The sequence below is a fragment of the Bos indicus genome, chromosome 8 (assembly GCF_029378745.1).
Source record: "Bos indicus isolate NIAB-ARS_2022 breed Sahiwal x Tharparkar chromosome 8, NIAB-ARS_B.indTharparkar_mat_pri_1.0, whole genome shotgun sequence".
Lineage (NCBI taxonomy): Eukaryota > Metazoa > Chordata > Mammalia > Artiodactyla > Bovidae > Bos > Bos indicus.
The window spans coordinates 12,320,501-12,339,249 of NC_091767.1; the positions used below are offsets into that span (position 1 = coordinate 12,320,501).

Sequence of the window (18,749 nt, forward strand, 5' to 3'; positions counted from 1 at the left end):
CAAGTATAATTGGGAAAATTGATAAATATTAATTAAGAACTTGTTTGTTAAAATAAAAAAGTTGATCACCTGGAAACAGTTTTAAATTTACATTACTGGATCCTATTACCTCCATGAGCCCAATTCTTGAATTATATAATATGTAATATGTGTCTCTTTTGTGGAATCGACCTCATTTCTTAAGTCCTTTCATACTATGGGACATCTTTGTTTAGAGAGGAACTAAATAGAAGTGCTCTGATTTGAACTCAGCTCACATAGAATTTTTAATGATGGAATGAAAGAATCTCTTAAATAGAGGTTACATCTTTAGAATGTCTGGACATAACAATAAAACCACAAACTTTAACATTGATTTTACCTTTAAAATAGAACCTTATTGTTTCCATTTGAGGAATCTGTTCCATTGGTGAAAATTTTGAGTAAATTAATAATAGTTATATATTTAGAATAATTAGTCTAGATTTGTTCATCTGTTGGCCTTACTATACTGAGGTCACCTCAACCAAAATAATTAATTAAATTTATTAGTTACCTTGACAACTAATTTTCATATTAAATTAATAATGTTAAGTTTTATGGGTTGTTTTAGCAAGTAGAGGGGAGGCTGAATATTTATGAAGTTACTTTAACTTCTTTTAAGCTTTACTGCATTTACATTTTAGTTTATTGTTTAGTTGCTAAGTCATGTCCCACCCTTTGTGACCCCATGGGCTGTGGCCTGCCAGATGCCTTTGTCCATGGGATTTCCCAGGCAAGAATATTGGAATGGGTTGCTATTTCCTTCTCCGACTTTTTAGGTTCACAGTATATTAAGCAGACACATTCAAAATTTTTCTCGATCTATTCTCTAGCAAGAGCTTATTTATTTTGGCAAAGAGTTATACAAAAAGTATTTCTTATTACTTATGTTAATTCTTTGTTCCTACGTACATAGTTAACCCAATATGGTGTTCGAAGGTGTTTTTGCATGTAGGTAGTTAGTATGGTTGTTCTGGTGTGCATTTTTTATCGTGCTTCTCTTAAAGCAATTATAATTTTATGAGTGATTACTGTCTGAGGAAGGTTTTATTCTGTTTCAAATGATTTGTACATCTTCTGAATAATGTTCAAATTGACACGGGATTGATTCTTCTTTAGGTAAATTCAAAGTTGAATATAAATTCTTCTTTGGATAACCACCATCAGCTGGTTCAGTTTTGATTTTTTTTTTTTTTTGTTAACCTCTGCCTGTTATTATTAGTTTGTCTCAGAGAAAAATTTTGCCATATTAATTGCTTACTAGTAGCTTGTATGTATCTGTGTTTTGAGTTAAAGTTCTCTGTTTTTTACATTCTAGTTAATTCATTAATGCCTAGGTGTAAGAGTTACTCTTTTATTCCTTTCCTGGTTTTTGGCCTGTAAATGAGGAAAAATGTACTGCTGAACTCAAGAACATTGTGTTTGAATGTCACTGGGTCAAGAGTTGGGGATTAAGCTGCTGCTGCTACTGCTAAGTCGTTTCCGTCTAGGTCGTTGCCATTTCCTTCTCCAATGCATGTAAGTGAAAAGTGAAAGGGAAGTCGCTCAGTTGTGTCCAACCCTTCGCAACCCCATAGACTGCAGCACACCAGGCTCCTCAATCCATGGGATTTTCCAGGCAAGAGTGCTGGATTGGGGTGCCATTGCCTAGAACTAGCAAATAGGTTATACATAAAGATATACATGATCATGGAATGAAAAGCTGGTGCCTGGCATGCTTATGTCTCAGTTTCTTATCCCTCACGATGGGAATCCTGCAGGCACTGCAAATAGGCATCTGCTCTCTGGGTACTGCAGGGTGCCCTCCAACACGTCCACCTCCAGCAGCACGTGGTGAATCTTCCTCAGCTCTGTCTCATCAGGTTCCTGCTTGTGAATCAGCCCTTTGGTACTTTGCCAGACGCAGTGTATCTGCTACCTCCAGGAGCACTGCTCACTCCACCTTGAGTATCACGCACTGAGAAGTTTGGATTGAAGTGTACTGGGTTGATGCCGAACTTGGCCCGGAGATGCAGAGGGAAGCCTTGGGCACTGCTCCCGCCTCTCCTCTCACCTGGGACCTCTGAGGATTACAAGTTTACTTTGGCAACCAAGCCGTCTTGTCAGGCTGAACAGGAAGGAGGTTGGAACTCCACCTTCCTCCCTTCCAGGATGTTCCACTTGCTATATCCTGTAGGATGGCTGGTAGGAGCAGGAGTGGGTGACTTGCTGGAACTCTTTCCTCTTTTTAATATTATCTTTTGCTTTTTTTCCTTTAACTTTGTGATAGTGTCTTTAACATTTAAATTAGATTTTTCCTTACATGCTATACTTTTAGATATTTGGTATAATTATTAGTAATAGTTATATTTGCTTTATTAGTAGTAATTATAGTTTTTTATTTGAGCTAGGATTGGTTCAAAGTGGTTTCAAGTTTAGTTTAAATTCCCTAAATGCATGCTTGGTGTTTTTAAGTGTAAATTGTACTTTACTTTGCCCAAGTGACTTTCTAGTGTACTTGTTATTGTGTAAGATTTTTAGATAAATATGACTTATTTTTTATTCATATTATGTTTGGATTTTTATATGTGGAAGATGAGCTATGTGCACTCTTCCAGGCCTGATTCAGTTGACTTTTTATTGTTAATTTGCGTTTAGCCTCTTAGTTTCCAAAAAGGTTCTGTTAATGGACTCAGAGAATATAGCTCATTCTCTATATGTGACATTGTTATGATAATTCTTGTTATTATTTCAAAATCCTTGTAGTGTTTGTCGAAATGGCATTATCCTGGTTAAATCAGCAAGTGGTAATGAAGATTTACTGATTATAGAACAGGGTTCTGCATAAGAGTTGAATGCATTGCAAAACATTTTCAGTTTTGTGCTATAGCTAGTAGTACTTCAGTGATTTTTTAAAATGTGTAACAGTGTGTGTCCTAATGCTTATAGGCTGACTATTACAATTTGTGGGAATGCTTTTAATATATAGTACAAAATATTTTTTTAACAGGTTCTTAGAGAATTTTATTTCAAAGTCAAGATAAGTTCTTTTAAAATCTTATCTATAAGGTAAATTGAGAAAACTATTTTCCTTTAAATTATGTCTTTAGAAAAGATATAGTATAAACATAACAATATTGTTGAATATATTATAAAACTCTCTGAAATTCAAATAAATAACTTTTAGGTCCTTTGGTTGAATACCCATTGCTAGTAAAATGAGAAATAATCTCTATGCTGTTGGCATTTTATAATGTTTTCAAGGTGTTAACCTTGAGTAGAACAATCTTATTCTCCTTTTGAAACTTGGAGGAAGAATAAGGTAGCTTGTGAATGGATTAGTGAAAGTACACTTTATTCCACTAAATTTTCATATGGTTTGTTTTCTTTTAAAAAATCAGTATTAATGCATTCATTTAATTCTTTGATATTTTAATTCACATGTGCTTGCACATAGGAGGAAAGAAAGAATTCTAAAGAATGAGTTTGAGGTAATCTTGGAAAAAGTATAATTGAGGATTTTCAAGCTCTGAGAACTGCTTCTGCCAACATTCATAAAGTAGGAAGAGTATCCATCTTTCATGGGGCTGCATACTGTCTTGTAAACCAGGATGTAGAACTTGACATGGACAGTGAGAAAATGAAAAACGATGCCAGCAGCTCGTGGCTAGAAGCGGCTAGCGAAGTTGGTAGTGTTTCCAACTAAACATAAACAACTTAGAATACAATCACTACTCAGATGAGGCCACTCCATGACCACAAGAGAGTAAGACAGAGAAAAGGACACTTCATCACCATCTAGGATCCAGTGTTAGTCACTCAGTCATGTCTGACTCTTGGAAACCCCATGGACTGTATGTAGCTCACCAGACTCCTCTGTTCATGGAATTCTCCAGGCAAGAATACTGGGGTGAGTCACCATTCTCTTCTCCAGGGGATCTTCCCAATCCAGGGATCAAACCTGGGTCTCCTGCACTGCAGGCAGATTCTTCACCATCTGAGCCACCATGGAAGGGGATTTTGGCACTCTGCTTCCTACATAAAATCTATGAAGATACCCAGTGACTGGTCCCTGCTACCTGACAGCATTCTACACCTAATAATCCACAGGTCTCTAAATCCTGCTTAAAATCTCTCAGCATGAATACAAATAATACAAAAAGCTCCTCCTAACTCTCTTTTACAGAGGCACTTCAGTGATCTTCTGATGTGTGTTCTCCCTTGTAAGAAGTTAAATAAATCTAAATTTGTTTGATTGCAGATGTGTGGTGGTCATTGATTGGCAAGCTTTGATAGTAGTGGCAAGAAATGGTCCTGTATACTTAGGATAGAGTAAGATCATAAAGGGATTCTAGAATGTATATTGTCAAGGCAATGGCCCTTTGTCTTTTCTGCTATGGATGGTCACTGGAAGGTGTAACATATAGGAAGGAACATAACAGAATTGTTTAAACAATCATTTTGCTGGTGGCTTCGAATATAAATTTGTGTAGGGGAAAGATTAAAATGAAATAATTGGGGAGACACTTTTAGCAATCTGGGCAAGAAGTGATGATGTGCTGTGCTTAGTCACTCAGCTATATCCGACTCCTTGCAACCCTTTGGACTGTAACACTGTCTATGGGATTTTCCAGGTAAGAATACTGGAGTGGGTTGCCATTTCCTTCTTCAGAGGATCTTCCCGACCCAAGGATGGAACTAGTGTTTCCAGTGTCTCCTGCAGACCACAGTTAAAGACTGCCAGTGTGAATTTAAAGTCGACAGAAAGGAAGAGCATAGGGCTCTTTAACTGATAGTAGTGATGCCTTTGGGCTTCCCTGGTGGCTCAGATGATCCGAGAATCTGTTTGCAATGCAGGAGACCTGGGTTCTATCCTTGAGTTGGGAAGATCCCCATGGAGAAGGGAATAGCTACCCACTCCATTATTCTGGCCTGGAGAATTACATGGACAGAGAAGCCTGGAAGGCTACAGTCCATGGGGACACAAAGAGTCTCCATGGGGACACAAAGAGTCAGACATGACTGAGCGACTTTCACAATGTGTAAGGAATAATTTTGGGGAGGGTTGGTTGATTAACTGAGTAGGAGTTACTTGTCAGACTAGAGTCTGGTAGTCTAAGAGGCAACTCAGTCCATTGATCTGAAACTCAGAAGAGATATTTGGGTTGGAAAACAGATTTGGTTGCTACCAGCAGAGAGATGCCAATTACTGCCATTTCATTTTTATGTGACATTTAGTTATACACTGAATGAACGCAGAAGGCTCTGCTATTCTAGTTTTTGCCATCTTCTATCAACTAACTGATTGATGCATTCAATCATAAAACATCATGTGAAAGTTAATAGGATAATTTTTACCTGCTTAAGAAGGCAAATAAACTAGATTTAGACAATTTATAAATGCAGCTTAGCTATGAAGTAAGATAATAGACACTCTCTCCTATTCATGAATCCAGGTAGCCAGGCAGGAATGACCTCAGCAGTAGAGTTAACTCAGCTAATTTCTCAGATCCAACCAAGCCCATGGTCATGGTGGAGATCAGATGAATAGATGCATAAGTGGAGGATTTCCCTGTGAAAAGAGTTTAATCTGTCTTGCTTTTCTGGGGGGAGATGACATACATGAATGAGTGTGTTAAGTGCAAGCGTGTATAGTCACTTCAGTCATGTCCAACTCTATGTGACGCTATGGATGGTAGCCCACCAGGCTCCTCTATCCATGGGATTCTCCAGGCAAGAATACTGGAGTACATTTCCAGTTTCTCCTCCAGGGGATCTTCCCAATCTAGGGTTCAACCCCACATCTCTTACCTCCTGCATTGCAGGTGGGTTTGTTACCAGGTGGACTTCCCTGGTGGCTCAGATGATAAAGTGTCTGCTTACAATGCAGGAGACCCCAGGGTTCAGTCCCTCGGTCTGGAAGATCCTTTGGGGAAGGAAATGGCAACCCACTCTAGTACTCTTCCTGGAAAATCCCATGGATGGAGGCGCGTGGTAGGCTATAGTCCATGGGGTTTCAAAGAGTCGGACAGGACTAAGTGACTTCACTTTCACTTTCTTTTCTTTCTTTACCACTAGCACCACCTGGGGAGCCTGTATGAATGAGGAATAGTTGATTATTTCCAAAGTGTAGCTGTAGGGAGGAGAATATTGGTAATTCACTGTCAGGGGATTTTCAGTAATTATTCATTTCCACATCCTTTTCACTCCAAAGAACTGTTTAAAGATAGCTTGTATCTTGAAGGGCATATAGATTCTTCCAGAATAAAACATTCTTAGTCCATGATTTAGGCAAGCCTTTCTATACCTGGCTTTTATTGTTATTGTTTATATGTTTGACTCCAGTAGCTATAAACAATGAACATTTACTGTTTGAGTTGACTCATTTTTGTCAGTCAGAGCTTTGAACAACATGAGTGTATGTCATAGGTATAAAAAATATTGGACTTTCCTGCAGTAGATACTATACTACATACTTTACATACATTGACATATTTAATTGTTATCTCAATCTCTTTGAGTTAGTTAACAATTTCATCCTTATTAAGGGGTTGGCACAACTGTGGTTTTGAGGAATTGTTCATTATGATATAGCATAGTAGGTCTAAAACCTACATTTTCATTTACATAGTATAAAAGTTAGTTCTTAGTGTTCTGATAAGGAAAAAATGTCGCCAACCTAATCATTATATTGTTCCTACTTTATAGTAGTATTTATTATAGCTTGCTTTGAGGTTTTGATTGGTTTAAAACTATAATCATTGCCAAATTTCATATAGAATTGCTGACATTTTACATAATATTGTGGTTTCCATTTCTCATTGAATGCAGTCTCATAATGAATCCATCCTCTCTCATTATCACATCTCAAAACTGGAAAATCCTTGTATTATCTATTATAATTAGTCTCCCTTTCAGGGATAAACTCTTGAACAACAGAAAGCTTTGATATGGATGTATTAACTTTTTCATTTTCTACTGTTTATTTGGGTTTTATCTTTATAGCCTGAGGAAAGTTCCCTCTCATCTATGACCTCTACTTATTCTTAGGTCACATTTGGCATTTTGCTTATGATGGATTGTTTTTAAAACTCAGTTTCCTGGACTCCATATTATATTTATTGAATCAGAGTCTCTAAGGATGAAGCCAGTGAATCTGGAATTTTAGGATTCTAAGTAAGTTTTATGTACACTCTAGTTGATGACCACAGCTCTAGGGAAAGATGAGTTTCTCAGCTGCTAATCTTTAACTGTTATGATGAAAATAACACAACATTTGTTTTTCTTCCCTCTGAAATTGAAAATAATATATTATTGCTCCACAGTCCTTATAATTATTACAAGATATTTTTGGTAGCACATAATTAATACATGAATATAATCATACATATAAAGCTCAAGAATGAAAAGATGCACTTTATGCAACATATGATTCACTGTTGGAAGTCATTAACACGAACTAACACTTTTAAAGAACAAAGAAGACCCCTATCTATGGACACAGGGAATAAGTTTTATGCTGAAAGGATGAAGGCGAGGATACCAGGTATTTCTTACCATATTATCAGAAAAGAATTTTTCTTTATTTCATAACTAGCCCAACTGAAAGGTGTATGAGTGGGAGGTGGATTAAATAAATCAAAGGCATCAGGGTTCTGTCAATTTCTTTAGAAGAAAATAAATAATCAGTCTTGCCACTTTCAAAACTAGTGTAAACATGGTAACAATAACCCTGTGTACGAGACAGCAAAAGAGACACTGATGTATAGAACAGTCTTATGGACTCTGTTGGAGAGGGAGAGGGTGGGAAGATTTGGAAGAATGGCATTAAAACATGTATAATATCATGTATGAAAAAAAAAACATAAAATTAATTATATTGAATAAAATGAATATAAAGAACGTATTTTTTCACAGGGCTTCCCAGGTGATGCTGGAGGTAAAGAACCCGTCTGCTAATGCAGGAGACATAAGAGATACAGGTTCGATCCCTGGGTTCAGGAAGATCTTCTGGAGGAGGAAATAGAAGTTTTGGTTTTATATTATATTTAGGTAAGGAAATTAAAAGGACATGTAGGTAACAACCAGGAAAGGGAAGCCATAGAGAGACAAAACAGCAGGACAAAGATAGGGAGGCTTATGTGTTTTGTTGTTGTTCAATAGCTAAGTGATGCCCAACTCTTTGTGACCCCATGGACGTAGCCCACCGGCCTCCTCTGTCCTACGCTATTTCCTGGAGTTTGTTCAAATTCATGTCCAACCTATGTGTTAGCAAGGGGAAAAACAGCAAACATTTTCAGAGACTGATAATTGCTGCACAAGACCTATTTCCTCCCTCTTCTTCAGGAGCAGACCTGAGAATTACTTGAGTACTCAGTATTCTGGTGGGCTTCCCTGGTGGCACCAGTGGTAAAGAACCTGCCTGCCAATGCAGGAGACGTTAGAGATATGGGTTTGATCCCTGGGTAGGACCCCCTGGAGGAGGGCATGGTGATGTACTCCAATATTCTTCCCTGGAGAATCCCATGGACAGAGGAGTCTGGTAGGCTATGGGTCATGGGAGTTGGACACAACTGAAGGAGTTTCTCACACATGTGTGCATGCATCCACTCAATATTCTCAGCTAAATGACAACACTTCCCATTCTCTTGCATCTGAATATAATATTGAGGTAAAATATGAGCCAGTATTGTATGAGGGAGCCACAGGTGTTGACTAATGGTGTCTATTCTTCTGTTCTTCCTCTATCCTGTTGCCTGAATTTGGGTGTGGTGGACACAGCTCCAGAAGCTCTCTTGTACCATGAAGTACACTTGGGCACAGGTACCAAACAAGGCTGTGGCAGCAGCCTGATAGGAAGAACTCCATCTCCTTGACAATGCTCATACCAACCCTGCACTGCCCATATCAGAGATTTTTATATGGAAGAGAAATTCTGTCTTGATTTGGCCTTTGTAGCTTTTGTGGCTTAGTAGTTAGACAAAGCTGAAACAATTTGAGCCAAACAAAAGGTAGACTATAAAGAGTAAATACACAATTTTCATTTTAATTTTTCCCATCACTTCATAAGGGTGCTGCAACTTATCTTACTGCAACCAAAATCCTAACCAGTAAATTCAGTTGTTTGGCAATTCTAGTAGTAGCGGAAAGACATGTTACAGACTTGTATTCGGGGAAAGTTATCCTACTTTGACAGTCTATGAAAAAACTTGAGGAAGGGTGATACTTCAGAGTTTCTGCTTCCCAGTTTAGTTCTTCCATTTAATGTCACTAATAATATTCTTGGTTAATAGCTTTAATTCCCACAACAAACCAGTGCTGACTCATATCCAATACATAGTTGCTTGAGGATCCCAGACAAAATCCCACTGGTATAGGTCCTACTTTTCTTCATTGTACTTTTCAAGCTGTTGCTTTATAGTTTACTCTTACTAATCTGACCATGATCTCTTACATTCTGAAAGTGCTATTTCAGAAAAAAGCAATGAGGAAAGGCCCTGAAGCAGTTAAATAAGGCCCCCAATCTTTTTTTTTAAAATTAATTTGTATTGGACTATAGTTGCTCTACAATGCTGTGTTAGTTTCTTCTGCAAAGTGAATCAGTTACACATATACATACATATATGTATGTATATGTACATATATATATGTACATACATACATACATAACCTCTTTTTTGGATTTCCTCCCCATTTAGGTCAGCACAGAGCATTGTGTTTCCTGTACTATACAGTACCTTCTCATTAGTTATCTATTTTATACATAGCAGTGTATATATGTCAGTCCCAATTCATCCCACCTCACTTCCGCCCTTAGTATCCATTTGTTTGTTCTCTACCTCTGTGTCTCTATTTCTGCTTTGCAAATAAATTCATTGGTATCATTTTTCTAGATTCCATACATTAGCAATATCATATGATATTTGTTTTTCTCTTTCTGAACTTACTTCATTCTGCATGACAGTCTCTAGATAATTTGGGAATCAGTTATTGATACATTAAGATACAAAGAACAAAGCAAACAGAATAAAAGTAACTATTACTTCAAGCAAACTATTACTTCTATATACAAAAGAAAATGAAATCACAGTATACTTCAGCAGTTGTTTTATTTACAGTATAATGACATTGACACCACTCATTGACTTTAACAAATATTATGTTACTCTACTGGGAAGATGGAGGGATGAGAAGTGTATAGTGGGGTTTGTGATGTAAGAGATCAGTTAAATCCATACTGGATATTTTTAAAAACTGAAAAACAAGAACTAACAGGCTAAATATATTATTTAGAAATATGTAGCTATATAACAAATGATCAGTAAAAGGAGTTGAAAGGGGTGGCCTCTGAGGAAGAGAAATAAATAGTGAGAAAGAGTAAGTGGTTTTCATAAAAATGTCTTGTAATTTTACTTAACATATGAATCTATAGTGTTTTCATTTACAATTCTAAATGCAATCACAAGTATTAAAGAAAAAGTTGTAAACGCTCCTTTTGTGATTCCATTTTAAGCCTGTCATGCCTTTGACTTTTGGAGTGCTCAGTATTATGAGTCACTTTCTAACATTGCTTTGTTCAGGGAAGTCAGAGCAAGGAAGCACAGAAAACTGTCTCTGGAGGAGATTGGAAGATGAAGACACAGCAATGCAGCTTTTATATTTTCTAGTTTACCCTTGTGTTGCTTAGGATTCTTATTTATTACTTAATAGTAAAAGGCCAAGTATAATCCACTAAATTAAAAATACTAAGCCATTTTAGAGAAATTGCAAAATGCCAGAAAACACTGTAATCTCTCTAAAAGCTTAAAAAAAAAATATATATATATATATACTTGTATTATTAGGCAATATGCTTTTCTTTCATTTGACCATTGCACACTATACAAAGTGACCCAAAGTAGGACTCTAGCTTTCACAGTTACTTCAAATTATTCTGCACTAGGGCAGAATAATTTACTTATTATCATCAAGGCTTTTATAAAAAAAAAAAATCATGCCTATTCTATTTATCATTTTTATTCCACCTTCCTTTGGCAATCAGTATTAATGCTATTTCAAAACATGATAGGAAAATCAATCTGAGAGTTATTTTTTTCAAGGGTTGCCTCCAGGGACCTGTTTACAAAATTAAAAGTCTTCCCCTGGACCCTCTTATCTGGTATGATTGAGTGGAGAGATTAATGAAGTCAAATAAACTTGCAAAAATCTTTTAAGAAAAAATTCTGTTATAGCCTAATTTTATAAAGCCGGAAAACCTTAATATTTTGTTAAAACATGCCTATTCCCTCTCCCTCTGTCCCCACCTCTCTCCTTCTTTCTGTACACACACATGCATGCCAAATCACTTCAGTCGTGTCCAACTCTGTGTGACCCTATGCACTGTGGCCCACCAGGCTCCTCTGTCCACGGGATTCTCCAGATAAGAATACTGGAGTAGATTGCCACGCCCTCCTCCAGGGGATCTTCCTGACCCAGGGATCTACTTCCTGACCCAAGGATCAAACCCACTTCTCTCATGTCTCCTGCACTGGCAGGCGGCTTCTTTACCACTAGCACCGCCTGGGAAGCCCATGTACATACATGTGCATAGACGTGTTAATATAAGTAGCCTCTCTCATCACCCTATCTGTGTGTAATTACATGTACAAGAGTGTATGGAATTGACATGGCAACAGATATTATAAAAAGTGTGTAATTTATTACTTTATTGTTATTTTTCATATAGAAGAAAGTGTTTCTCAGCCATGTCTGACTCTTATTTTTCACATAATTCTGAGCTAAATATGAATACATATCAAGCATGACTCAGTCTTTAATCACCCAAAGCAAACAACAGTCTTTAATCCAGTGTTTCTCAAAGAAGTTCTATATATGAATGCCCTGGATATTTATTAAAGTTGCAAATTACCAAGTCAATGTCTACAAAATTGCCATCTCTGGAAATAGAGCCCAAAATGTGCACTTTAAAAATGTTTGTTTCTCTATAAAGTTTTTTTTGAAAATCACTGACCCAGTCCTGGGTCTTTTCTTATATTTGCTATATATTTCTCGGTCTGAAAAATTATCCTATTACCACGAACATAGTAGTCAGCATCTAAAATTTTGACTCAACTCACTATACTATGAATGGATATGAAAATATAAAAAGAACTATAAAGAAAATCTAGTTAGATTAAATCAGTAGCTCCCTAAAGTGGACCTGTATACTAGCTGTATCAGAACCTCCTGGAGGTTCATATTTAAAATAGATTTAGAACTTATCCCACAACTGTAAGACCTCAACTTTTTCCAGTATGTTCTGGTAGCCAAGAGATAACATTTGAGATGTTTCAAACTACCTGCTTAGACTGAGATTATTTTTGTCTTTAACACAGCCTTTGTGTACACTTAATTGTAGAAACCCTGAAGAGTAATTGGGCTAAATAATTTCAGTCACAGTTTTTTTTTTAATTTATTTTATTTTATTTTTTAACTTTACAATATTGTATTGGTTTTGCCATATATCAACATGAATCTGCCACAGTTTTAAGGTCGTTATTACATAAGCCACAGCCTCAATGGTTGAAAGTAGATCTTTCCTAGAAACATATATTTAAAGCACAAGAAACCAGGAAAAAAATCATTGCTTTAATTTGTTCCTGAGTTTTGAGCTCTTGCCTCTTCTTTTGAAATACAAATTCATCCTTTAGGCTTTCAGGTTATTTTTTTAAAGCTTCATTTCACTTTCAGAACAGCTTATGAATGTCTCAGGGAACACATTGTTCAAAGCTTTTTCTCAAACAAGGTATTAAGTCACATGTGTCATGAGGGAGCCAATGAAACTTTAGACACAGAGGCCCATATTTAATTGCTTGAGAACTTCAGGAAAAAATAATTTTATCAATAATCATTAAAAAAAAAAGACTGGAAATAACCCAAATGTTACTAATAGTTCACTATGAGTTAAAGGGACAATTTAATTTTTTTCTTCTTTATTGCATTCTTTTAACTTTTTGAGAAAGATCATACATTACCATTATATTCAATAAAAAAAAGCAAACATAATTATACATGTTTTCTTTAATGACAAAACAATTAAGTTTTTTCTCAAGATGGCAAAGCTGGAAAGTGAGGGGGAATTAAAATTGTACAAATTCATCCTATACATTAGGAATTCCCCTAGTTCATTTTGGGGTTTTGGATTTTCCATTTGGGATTGAGGGAACAGTGTGTCTCTAGGAATAAAAGACAGCCTGAGAAACAACTATTATATGGGATAATATATTAAATTAAACTTACCTATGGTGTTACTTGGAGAAGGCAATGGCACCCCACTCCAGTACTCTTGCTTGGAAAATCCCATGGACGGAGGAGCCTGGTAGGCTGCAGACCATGGGGTCTCGAAGAGTCAGAAACGACTGAGTGACTTCACTTTCACTTTTCCCTTTCATGCATTGGAGAAGGAAATGGCAACCCACTCCAGTGTTCTTGCCTGGAGAATCCCAGGGACGGGGGAGCCTGGTGGACCGCCATCTATGGGGTCACACAGAGTCAGACATGATTGAAGTGACTTAGCAGCAGCAGCAGCATGGTGTTACTTTAGGAGATAATAAGACTTTATCTCTGAAGACTGTTAATGAAGATAACAGAGAAAATATTCAAGCAAAATTAGGGCATTCCTCTCCTCTCTGTTGTGAGATTACAAGAAAGACTATAATTTTAGTAAAGTTAATATTTACTTTAGCTACAGACTTAGATAGATGTAGCTATGAATTTGATAATCCCATTTGACAATCTGTTTGTTAGATGTTGGTGCAGCTATTATTAAGTCTGAATTTGCTTATTGTAAAATAAATACTAAGATGTTAAATTATCTTAACAGTGTGGATATAAATATAGATATGGTCAAGAAAACATTTTTTTATAAGGAAACAGCATTATCAAATACTGACTAACATTTCTAGACTGGAATATTGATGAATGGTCTTCTGCTTGTGACAACTTGGCATCTGTTACTATAGAGAAGGACATTTGTTCAGAATAAGTTTGTAGGTCATGGTCTGAGAACTGTATTTCATTAAGAAGTCTAACTCTCTTTAATTTCCCATTTGAATCACACATGTGTAGCTAAATATGAAGTTTTCAATTTTTGCTGTGAAATTTGATATCCCTTCTTACTCTTTTCAGAGTCCTCTGAAAAAGGAACTAGGAAGCCCTTCTTGAGGGACATAGAAGTATGGACAGATATCAGTTGCCTGGATATCTCCAAGTCTATTCCCTGATCAGTCACTGTACTTCATGTGAGTTAAAACAATGGCATGATCTCATATCCCATTCCAGGAAGGCAATGGAACCCCACTCCAGTACTCTTGCCTGGAAAATCCCATGGACGGAGGAGCCTGGGAGGCTGCAATCCATGGGGTCACTAAGAGTTGGACACAACTGAGCGACTTCACTTTCATGAATTGGAGAAGGAAATGGAAACCCACTCCAGTGTTCTTGCCTGGAGAATCCCTGGGACGGGGGAGCCTGGTGGGCTGCCGTCTATGGGGTCGCACAGAGTCGGATACGACTGAAGCAACTTAGCAGCAGCAGCAACTGCTCAGGGGGACCTTTTCGTTTACCAACTTATTTAAAATTGCTACTCCCATCATTCCATATCCTTCCTTCCTTGATTTATTTTTCGTTATAGAACTTTCCATCCTCTAACATAATATGTATCCATTTTGTTCTCACGACTAAAATATAAACTTCGTGCTGAGCATTTTTGCTTTTTTTTTTAATCAGTATTATATTGCCTGAAACACTGTTCAGCATCAGCGATTCACATTAATGTGCCTGGAATGGTTGCATAGGGTCCCAAACTCAGAGGGGCCCCCTAACTTGGACAACTTGACAACTTGCAGTTGTCATCTTGGAATGTTATTCCTGAGCATAATTCTTATTGATTTTCTCTTTGAATTTTTATTGTAAGTGAAATCCAATTAAATGATGGAATAAGCACCTGGGGCTTAAAGCCTAAGCACCAAGGGTCTTTCTTCTGCTACCTCTCTGCCTCCTCTGACAAGTTCTCAGCTACCTGTTCCCCTAATCTTGAGGTCCCTTAATTCTGCCTACTTGCTCCCTATTGACACCTGCCCCTGGCATCTTGGGCAGATCATGTCAATGGCGGTTTCTGGCTTGGACTGGCATGATCACGCATTTGGTGAGTGACTCAGTGGAGCTGAGCCTCCTCTACAATCAGATCCAGAAAGTGACTCAATATTACAGGCTCTATTTTTAAACATCTCTATTTTATAACCATCAACATCTCCCTCCTACTTTTACTAAATTATATTAAGATATGCACTTCTCCTTGGACAGCAAGGTGGTCAAACCAGTCAATCCTAAAGGAAATCAACCCTGAATATTCATTGGAAGAACTGACGCTGAAGCTCCAATATTTTGGCCACTCTAAGTGAAGGGCCCACTCACTGGAAAAGACCCTGATGCTGGGAAAGAAGAAGGAGAAGAAGGCATAACAGAGGATGAGATGGTTGGATGGCATCACCGACTCAATGAACAGGAGTTTGAGCAAATTCCAGGAGGTTGTAAGGGACAGGGGAGCCGGGTGTGCTGCAGTCCATGGGGTTGCAAAGAATCAGACATGACTTAGCAACTGAACAACAATGGGCTTCCTTGGTGGCTCAGTGGTTAAAAAAAAAAAAATCTGCCTGCAATGCAGGTAGCTGCAGAAGACATGGGCTCAATCCCTGGGTGAGGAAGATCCCTGGAGGAGGACACAACCCACTCCAATATTCTTGCCTGGAGAATCTTACAGCAGAGGAGACTGGTGGGCTACTGCCCATAGTGTCTCAAAGAGTTAGACATGACCTAAGAGACTTGGCACATACACATACGTATTAAGATATGGTCATTCTTTGCCTGAATTCTACAGTGGGCCAATTGGTCTCTGGCCAATTCTCTTTATTCTTTCCAAGCTTCAAGGTTAGGCTTTCTCCCTCCTGGCAAGTGGCCAGGTGATCTCTCTCTCTCAGAGTATTCTAATATATCTGTATTTTATAGCAGTATATGTCATATGCCAGATTCCTTTTATAGGAATGATAATTTATTAGTGGAGTTTTAAAGAAATTATGAATTGAAAATAAATTGGATAGCATCCCTAGTACAGGCCTTCAAAAGGTAAATCAGTTTTCAGGAAATAGCTTTACATTTTAAAGACAGTATATCATTATTCAAATAGTATATTTCTAAATTATAATTGGTATGATAACTATTTTTATCCAGTTATTGCAGAAAACATAACTTCTTAAAGTTATTATTATAGGAATCAGAATTTCTTAATCAAAATCCTAGGAAGCCTAATCAACTCTGCAGAACATGGAGACATTCTCCTAAAATGCCTCATTTTAATGAAAAAAAAAAAAGTGCTCACAAATTGTCCTGCTAGTTTTCTCCTCCCCTAGTTAACGTAGCTCAAATCCAAATACCCTGGGAGTAGGATATTCTATAATAAGACAATAAATAGATTTTACCTTCAGACTTCAAGACAACTTATGCTATTTCATTTGGATCCCCTTTCTGTAGAGGTCCTTTCTGCACCGCACAGATTGTTGGTATTTTCACATCTGACTTGATGTAAGGAAGTAAGTGTGCATGAGTAAGGATAGTGAACTAGAAAAATGAAGGGAGTGAGAAGGGAGAATAAAAATAAAAAGCACTTTCATGGGGATAATGAGAGACAAAGGCTGTAAATGATCCTCAGCGTATCCTATTGGATAGCACATTCCCTAATTCTTACCTTTCACTGTGTTAAAGTCCAAATCTGAATCAAATCACCAAACTAAATCGTATAGTCTAATGCTTACTTATTTCCTTAAATAATTATTACATTACTAAAAATTTAGTATCTTAGATAACACAATAAATAACTCTATTCTTGTGTGAGATGAACAGTTATTTCAGGGTTTTGATGCAATGTAGCTCCCAGGAGATAAATTTAATCATTCAAAGCATAAAATCACAAAATATGTTTTAAAAAGCAAAAAGGATTTTTAAAGCACTCCTAAGAAGTATTAAAACATAAATATTCATTTGCTAACCAGTTAATCATCACAATTTATTTACCATCATTTTGGTAGAGTTGTCTAGAGACCATGGAGAATTAAATTTTGAATATGTACCAACTCTCATGAAAATTACAAACAGAAATACTGGAATAATAAAAGCTGCCATATGTAAGCAGAGCTACTCAAAAGTGCCAAAACTATTACAATTAATATGTGTTTGGTGCCTACTGTGTGTGATGATTTGTAGCAGGTGTTGGGTATATAAAAGTGAATGATAAGCACAAGATTCTGGGGTCTGGAATAGTGAAAAAACTGAAATGAAATGAAGTTAACATGGGAAACTATAATGGGAATATTTCTTCCACAAATTCTGGGATGAATGAGAGAAAGTGGGAAATAAAACACATAATTTCATTTATTGAGTATAAAAACCTTACCATAATACTAACTAGTGTTTATATCTTGTTCAGTGGGTGCCAGGGGCTCAGTTAAAAGCATTAAATGAATTCATTTCATTTAAACCACAGAAGATCACATGAAATAAAGACTATCCTTATCTTCCATTTCTAGAATTTTGCCCTGAGGCTCAGAGACTCTCTAAATTTACACAGCTTTTAGAGGCAGACTGATCCCAGAGGCAGTGCCCTTAGTAACTACTTTGTGCAATCTGAGACTTGAGTATGAGAAACGTAGTGAGGGAACTCAAGCCAGGAGTAGCATTCTCAGTGCACAAAACTTTTATGAGAAAAAAGTGCTATTAAAAGTAACACCGACATGATTTCATATTACCTGTTTTTTTTTTTTTTCCTACTAAAGTAAAGCTGCCTCCTAATTAAATTAAAATGGAAGTTTTGTATGATGAGCAAAAGCTAGAACTGAGTAGAAATAAGGTTGACTGGGCAGCAGGGTGAAAAATCAGTGGGAGGCTGAATAATTCCTAGTTATGCAAGTTGTGTATTTTTATATTATAGCTTGACACCTTTTGCACATTTCAATTTGCATGAATTTTGGAAGAATTAATGTAATGAAAAAGTATATTTAATCTTTCAGAAGAAAAAAAGTAATATTTATTTTTATTTCTCCATCCAAATGTCACAGAGTCTACAGTGGCTAGAATGTAAATGAATACTTTAAGTAAATAACACTGTAAATCTTTCAGGAAATATGAGTTCCTTAGATCTTTGAGGCAAACAGTACACTTTCCAGAACTGATGATGTGTATTTACATTGCACTTGGAGAGAAATAACTCATTTTCCTCCAAGTTGTTGGATGAACTTTTATTTTATGAATTGATATTTCAGATGCTGTTCTGATGATACATTTTGCACCATTCTTGGTTAAGAAGCTTTTTGACATATGATGTTCAGTATGTTAATAATTTATATTGTTAATGATGACAATGCTAATAATTTTATGCTTTGAAAGGCATCTCTGAACTAATAATTAAAGCATATACATGTTCTCTTTATTCTAATGTTTAATGATATTTAATTTTTTAAACAAGCTATTATAGAAACACAATTATATTAGAAATAATTAACTGTGATGTTATAATAACTATGCTCATTGATTGCTTGTAATTTGCTCTGTTTAAAATCTTTGTATGCATTATGTCATTTAAGTATTTTTTTAGATGATAAAATTATTAGGCCTGTTTTACAAGTAATGGGCTTCCCTGGTAGTATGCAAGTAATGTTCTT

The 18,749-nt window shown here is 36.6% G+C and overlaps 1 pseudogene; it reads left to right on the forward strand.

Annotated features, from left to right (window-relative positions):
• The first annotated feature begins 1,766 nt into the window (after positions 1-1,766).
• Positions 1,767-18,749, forward strand: part of LOC109562442 (abl interactor 1-like) — a 170,192-nt pseudogene continuing 153,209 nt past the window's right edge.